This window comes from Chrysochloris asiatica, unplaced genomic scaffold, assembly GCF_000296735.1.
Source record: "Chrysochloris asiatica unplaced genomic scaffold, ChrAsi1.0 scaffold00058, whole genome shotgun sequence".
In the NCBI taxonomy this organism is placed as follows: Eukaryota; Metazoa; Chordata; class Mammalia; order Afrosoricida; family Chrysochloridae; genus Chrysochloris; species Chrysochloris asiatica.
In genome coordinates, this window is record NW_006408576.1 from 300,883 (window position 1) to 309,085 (window position 8,203).

The window sequence follows — 8,203 nt, forward strand, 5'->3', positions numbered from 1 at the left end:
TGATACTACTATGTACAAAATCCCAGGCGAGCCTATTGAATGATGTGAAATACTTGGCTCAGTCACTCCGTCGCCACAACCTCTAACCAACCAAGACCAACAAATGACTTTTTAGATGACCCATGAGTGTACATAGGCAAGGCTATCCTAGACTAGGTGGTCAGCTTTAGTTACTAAAGCTAAGCAAATACTTATGATTTTAAGCCTCTAAGTTTTGGGGTTAGTTTTGTATTGTTTTAATGTGTTGATAGCTAACTGATATCCTGTTATGTGGTAGTGTTCAATAAAGTGTAATTTTTTTTTAATTGTTTTTCCAAATGGCTAATTTGATGTTTCAAAGAATATAAATAATGGACAATATGTCTGGACAGGAAGCTATGCAGGAAAATAGAAAATAGTAATATGTTAATAGTTGTTATTTCTACATTAGGTGTGTACAGAAGTTTTTGGAAACATCAATTATTTCTGTGTGTGTTTAAATTGAAAGCTACCAGTCATATGTATGGAGTCCTGGTGTGGCATAGTAGGATAAGCACTCAACCACAATATCTGTTTGAATTACATGGTTGGCAGTTTAAATATATTAGTCGCTCCTTGGAAAACCTATGCTGGGTATCTGAGTCAGAATCAATTCAATGGCACTTAACAACAATCATATGTATGGAAGACTCATTATTAACCTGAGATATGGAAATGAAACAACTTTGCTTGATGAAAGTAAAGAGCACTTGAAATATTTTATGTATACTTTCAATACATACTTGAAAGCCTTCAATATGGATTGCACATCAATGTAAAAAAAAAAAAAAGAAAATCCACACAACTGAACCAATAAATAACAACATGATAAATGGAGACAAGTTTGAAGTTGTCAAAGACTTAATTTTGCTGGGATCCACAATCAATGCTCATGGAATCAGCAGTCAAGCAATTAAAGGACATATTGCAGTAGGCAAATCTGCTGCAAAAGACCTCTTTAACATACTCAAGAACAAAGATTTCAGTTTGAGAACTAAGGTGTACTTGGCCCAAACCATTTTATTTTCAACAGCCTCATATGCATGTGAAAGTTGGACATTAAGTAAGGAAGACTGTAGAAAAATCAATGCTTTTGAATTATGGTACTGGCAAATAATATTGAAAGCACCATGGATAGTCAGGAAAACAAACAAATCTGGAAGAACTATAGAGTGCTCTTTAAAAGTCTCATACTTTGGACATATTATCAGGAAGGATAATATGTCCCTGAAGAAGAACATCATACTTGGAAAAGTGGAGGGTCAGAAAAAAAGGAAGAATCCCAACAAAATGAATGGAGAATGTGGCAGCAACATGGGCTCAAACATAATAAGAGTTATGAGGATGGCACAGGATGGTGCAGTATTTCGTTCGGTTGTACATATGGTTACTATGGGTTGGAGCCTAACAACAATTGTTGTTGTTAGGTGCCATCCAGTGGGTACCAACCCACAGTGACCTTATGCATAGCAGAACAAACCACTGCCCAATCCTAGGCCAACCTCACTACTGTTGCCACGCTGGAGTCCATCGATGCTGTCACTTGGCCAACCCATCTCGCTGGGGGTCTTCCTCTTTTTCTCTGTCCCTCCACCTTACCAAACATGATATCGTTCTCCAGCGACTGGTCCCCACTGACAATCTGTCTAAAGTATGAGAGACAAAGTTTGGCCATCTTGGCCTCCAAGGAGCACTCTGGCTGCACTTCTTCCAAAATGGATCTATTGGTTCTTTTGGCAGCTCATGGCACTTTTAATATTCTCCTCCAACACCATAACTCAAAGGCATCAATTCTTCTATGGTCTTCCTTATTCACTATCCAGTTTTTGCATGCATATGAGGTTATTGAAAACACCATGGCTTGGGTCAGGCACACCTTAGTCCTCGAATTGACATCTTTGCTCTTCAACGCTTTAAAAAGGTCTTGTGCAGCAGATTTGCTTAATGCAATATGTCATTTGATCTCATGGCTGCTGCTTCTGTGAGTGTTGAACCAAGAAGAATGAAGTCCTTGACAACTTCAGTCTTTCTCTGCTGACAAGAAAGTTGTTTATTGGTCCAGTGGTGAGGATTTTTGTTTTCTTTACATTGTGATGCAATCCATACCGAATGCTGTGCTCTTTAATCTTCATCAATATATGTTTTAAGTACTCTTCACTTTCAGCAAGCAAGGTTGTATCATCTGCATATCGCAGGTTGTTAATGAGTCTCCCTCTAATCCTGATGCCACATTTTTCTTCATAGTACCCAGCTTCTTGGATTATTTGCTCAGCATACAGGTTGAAGAAGTATGCTGAAAGAATACAACCTTGTCACACACCTTTCTTAATTTTAAAACATTCAGTGTTCCCATGTTCTGTTTGAACATCTGCTTCTTGGTCCAGGTACGCATTCCTCATGAGCACAATTAAGTGTTCCGTAATACTCATACTTTGCAATGTTGTCCATACAACATGATCCATACAATTGAAAGCCTTTGTGTAGTCAATAAAGCACAGGTAAACATCTTTCTGATATTCTCTGCTTTCAGCCAGTCATATAGTATTATGGCAATAGTCATATGTATTCGTTGTTCAAATTTTGACTTATACTTACAGAATTATTTAGATTGGCATCTTGTACCTCATATTGACATGGTAGAGAATTTTTCACTAACAGGATTAATAAAAGCAAAACATTTTATTAAGTAACTGAACACCAAAAAGATAGACTTGGATATCAACAAGGATAAATATAAAACTTAAGTTATGTAATCTCTTTACATGGTTGTTTTATCTCTTAACTTTGTTACTCTTAATTTACTCAGACCTGGCTTCACCAGTTGCCAAGGTTACAATCTTCCTGGTTTACATCCAATGGGATACAAGTTATTATTTTTATCCAGAATGCTCAGAATAATAATAATTAAAAAAATCAAGATTCCCTGTGATTTGACTGGTTCGGTTCTAATGCCTCATTCTGCCAAACTGAACACTATTCTTTGAAATGTGGTGCTTTGGTAGGCTAGATGTCAAGTAAGACATCTGACTTTGATTTTAAAGTTTTTTCAATACACAAAACTAAATATCAACCTTAAAAAAGCATGACCCAAACTGCAAATATTTGTAAGAAACTGCTTTATAGAAATGAAAATTGTCTTTTCCTGTAAGAAAAAGATAGTTGTCAATTCATTACCCCCCAAATTTAAATCTCAAAAAGCTTCATGACTACAGGTGCATGGAGGGTCAAATTATTATTAGCAGCTGTATGGACCAGAAGCCATCTGGTACTGGGTGGAAGGCAGGGGTCAATCACATTTAGATTAGCCATTGATTGACCTTCTCTCTCTTCTCTGGATGATGAAGTTCTGGTATGGTGCTGTAGGATAAGTACTGGACCACAAGGCAGTTTGAACTGCAAACTTGGTGGTTCAAACCCACCAACTGATCCTCGGAAATCCTATACAGGATTGCTATGCATAAGAATCAACTCATCAGCGCTTAACAACAATTTCTTGATTGCGGAGTGTGGTGACTCTGTAGGATAAGTGCTGAACTGCAAAATGCAAGTTGTTCAGGAGGAGAAAGAAGGGGCTTTTCTTACAGCAAAGATTTACAGCTTCAAAACCTCAGAAACCCTATCACAATATGCACATAGAATAATGTTCAGAAAAAAACCTTATGTACATATCTGGTAAATATAGATGAATTTTAACAGCAGTTACCAGGAGTGCGCAGGAGTGAGGTGGAAAGGAAGATTCATTGCTTATAGAGCATTGAAGCTCAGTTAAAGGTGATGGAAAAAACTGGAAATGGGTAATGGCTTCAGAACACAATGAACACAATCAATATCACTGACTTGTATTGTGAAGAATATTGAAATAGCAAATGTTTTGTTACATATATATTTACTACAATTAAGAAAAAAATGAATGCAAACGATTGCTGTTGAAGCAACATTTGATGTTTAACTACATGTCCCAAATAGGCTTTCCTTATGACATTTATAATAATTTATTTGTTCAATAACTTCATTAGGATAATTTTTAAACCATAATTATGACAGATTAGGAATCAATATACATAGTAATAGAAGATTAATTGGTGTTGTTGTTAAATGCTCTGAAGTAGATCCTCTATCCCTGTATCCCTGTACAGGGTTTCAAAGTGAATTTGAATCACTGACCAAGATATTATTATTATTATTTTGTTGTTGTTGTTAAGTGCCGTCGAGTCAGTTTGACCCATTGCAACCCTGTATAGGGTTTCCAAGGGCAGCTGGTGAGCTTGAACCTCCAACCTTGCAGTTCAAACAGCTTTGCAGTCATAAAATACTAGAATTTAAATTGAAATGGATTTAAATGCCCATCTGGTAAACCTTCCCTCTATAATATATCTCTCAGTGTTTGATTAAAATACCTCTGAGATATTCACTATTTCTTGAAGAAGTCTGCTCTGTGTTTGAATCACTATGACTTCTCAATTATTTTTCCACATTTAGCCGAAATTTATCACCCTGTAATCTCCTAAAACATCATTATAGGGCTGCAATGAAGTCTAGTGTGTCCTATAATCTTTGCCCAATTGCTTATATATTAGAAAAAAATTAGCTTGTCTTTATTTCTTCCACTTACACAAACTTTATGCCTTCAAATCTTGATTTGATGACATAATTTTAGGCCACTTCACTATATATTTTTTTCTAGTTATGCTCCAAAATGTCTTTCATGAATATTAAGGTCATGTACAATGACCTTAATGTACCTAATTAACCCAGAGTAGAAAATAATGTTCACCTTTTTATGGAGTTAGATGCTTAGATTCAGTATAAGAATGCATTTTTTTAACCCAGAAAAACAGTGAGGTTTTTTGTTTTTGTATTTGATAGTTAGCACCCACAATTGTCTTTAAAACAAGCTGAAGGGATACAAAATATGAAATATGCTAAAAAAAAAATAGCACATTGCTTCCTTTATTTTCTAAGTGATAATTGTGAGTTGATCTTTGTCTGCTAATAAATTGTAACAGCCAAGTGTTTGATGATCCCCTCCTTAAAATTGTACATAAATCTGGAGGAATTACTGAATATCTGGTAAACAAATAAAGAATCTCCATTATTGCTGTTTCTGAGAGGCTCTTGTCCAAGAGCATACTGTCAACTTGATTTGGATGCATCTCACCAGCCACTCGTAGGAAATCTTATACAGGGTCACTATGAGTTAGAATCTACTCAATGGCATTTAAATACAACATCATTACCTACATGCCAAATGCAAGTATGGAGATCTTTTGCCAAATTCATGGTGTTAAGTCCCTGAAATATGTACATATTATTATTATTGTCATATTAAATTAACATCTCTTTTTCTAGATTGATCCAGCTTTGCTTCCTTATTTCATTTGAAGCTCTGGCCTCCGTCAGCAGAAAGTACAAATCACCATCAGATATATGCTAATTTAAAGGCGTCCTGGTGGCACTGTAGGGTAAGTACTGGGCTGCTAACCACAAGGTTGGTGGTTCAAATCTCCCAGCCATGCTCTACGGAAAAATATTTAGTGTTGGCAACCCTGTATCAGGTCACTAAAAATCGGGATAGACTCAATGGCAGGGGCTTTGGCTTTTGATTTTTATATGGCAACTTAGTTTTGGCCCAGTGACATAAAGACTGTTATGTGTTAATTAGCGTAAATGAATCTACACTCAAGATATAGAACTCCTATGTGGTGAAAAAAATAGCTATTTAATTTTTAAAAATCTACAGCAATGAGAATAACACACAAATCGATTTCTGAAAAACTTTATTATATGTGTAATGCTTTCCTTTCCTAACCAGGCATGTCACCGGACTTACTGCTTAGAATCTAAGTCAAGTTTATGGTTTTACAGTTGATTCTGTTATATTTCATCCTTTTACTTTTACTCATTCTTCCTGCATGTCAGTAAAGCTCAGAAATCAAAACCAAAAGAAACAAAAAACTTAGATCTTGCTTTAATCATTTACCTTTTTTTTCTCAGTTGTAAATTATCTGTAAAATTGATTATTGTGGCACCTATTTCCAAATCCAAGTAATTGCAAAAAATGTTGAAAAAGAGAGGACTGAAAAGAAAACACTATAGCATACCTCTGGAACGTTTTCTAATATTTCAAAACTATAAATAGCCTTCTACATAGCTGTTAGGAATGGAAAATGGTACAGCTGCTATGGAAGAGTTTGTTAGTTACTCAAAAAAGTTGAACATAGAATTATTAAGTTGTGTTGTTGATAAGTTCCATCGAGTTGATTCCAACTCTTACTGACCCAGTATAGGTTTTCTGAGGCTTTAACTTTCCATGGGAGCTAAAAGTCTTATCTTTCTCTTGTGGAGGGCTCGAACCATGGATCTTGTGGTTCATAGTTCAGCGCTTATCTTATGGAGCCACTGCACTGTTATTGTTATTGTTAGTTGATACCGACCCATAGTGACCCTGTATAGGGTTTCCAAGGAGCACCTGGTGAGCTTGAACTTCTGACCTTGCAGTTCAAGCTGATTTTTCAGAACTCCATAGAGGTATCATATTATCCAGCAGACCTAGGTTGTTGTTGTTGTTAGGTGTCATCGAGTCGGTACTGACTCATAGAGACCTTATGCACAGCAGAATGAAACACTGCCCAATCCTGGGCCAACCTCACTATTGTTGCCATGCTTGAGTCCATTGATGCTACCACTTAGCCAATCCATCCAAATGCAGAAATGCAAACAGAAACTGCTATACCAGAGTTGTACTTTACACAGTAATCAAAAGATGGAAACAATTGAAATGTCGATCAACGTGTAGTTTAAATATTGTTGTGAAGTGCCGTCAAGTTGGTTCTGACTCATAGCGACCCTCTAGAGGGTTTCCAAGGAGTGACTGGTGAGCTTGAACCACCATCCTTGCAGTTCAAACCAACTGCAGTCTAGCGCATTAACCCACAGTGCCACACCAGGACTCCTGTGGTATATATAGCCAATGGAATATTGTAGTTTGGTGACATTGAGTTGATTCCAACTCATAGCTACCCTACAACAACAGAATGAAACACAGCCCGGTCTTATACCCTCCTCACAATTGTTACGTTTGAGTCCACTGTTGTTGCCACTGTGTCAATCCACCTCATTGAGGTTCTTCCTCTTTTTTTTTCTGTGCCTCTGTTTAACTAGCATGATGTCTTTCGCCAGGAATTGGTCCCTCCTGATGACATGTCCAAAGTCTTTGAGACAAAATCTTACTGTTCTCACTTTTTTTTTGGAGGGACTGGTTCTTTATTTTAAAACAACAACAAAAAAGAAACTTATTAAAACAGTTGCACTATTAGTTTCTTTCTCTCTCAATCAGCCTTCTCCCACCCCCCACCCCCCAAAGAGACCACACCAAAGGAGAGTACATTTGAAGCCACTAAGCTGCAGGATGACCACCTGACATACCTCATAGAAACCCCACCAAAAAGGGGGGCTGGGTAGGAAAAGGACTTTTAAAACATGAACACATTGCCAGCCTACAGACTGCAGAGAGAAATCAGCCAGATGGGGTGGCCAGTGCACCCCAACCCCAGAGAAGCAAAGTTTCAAAATCATAGAAAATTACAAAAACAAAACAAAACAAAACAAAAAAAAACTTTGTAGATATTCAAGGTTTCTGCAATACTGACTGATACAAAGCATTCTGATATGGCACTTTGAAAGACAGCAGCTTCAGATCCAGAATAGGGTGACAAGATGAGTTTCATATGGCTAAATCAGTGGCAAATAATTTTTTCTTTCTTTTAAAAAAGAAGGCAGGGGAGCAAATAAGTGGTCACACAAGATAGTGACACATGATCCATTCTGTGAGTAGTTCAGAAGGGAGTGGAGAAAGGATGGGTTATTGATAAGGTCTCACACAGAGGTCTCATCATATTAATTTGCTTGGTCACTTCTGACAAAATAAAATAAAAACCACCTTCCACCAAGATACCTTAAAGCTGAAATCTTGAACAGACTTTAAAAAATTGTTATTGTTGTTGTTGTTGTTTTTCATGGGCTAACAACTCCTCCTGAAATCACCTTTCTGGCTTGGTGCATTGTACAGAGAATTGAGGGCACCCAGAGTAGAGTCTTTCCCTTGGCTATGTTTGACTCTCAGTGAGGCAGGCCCACTACTTCTTTCTCTCCTCTATGTTGTTGTTGTCAGGTGCCATCGAGTCGG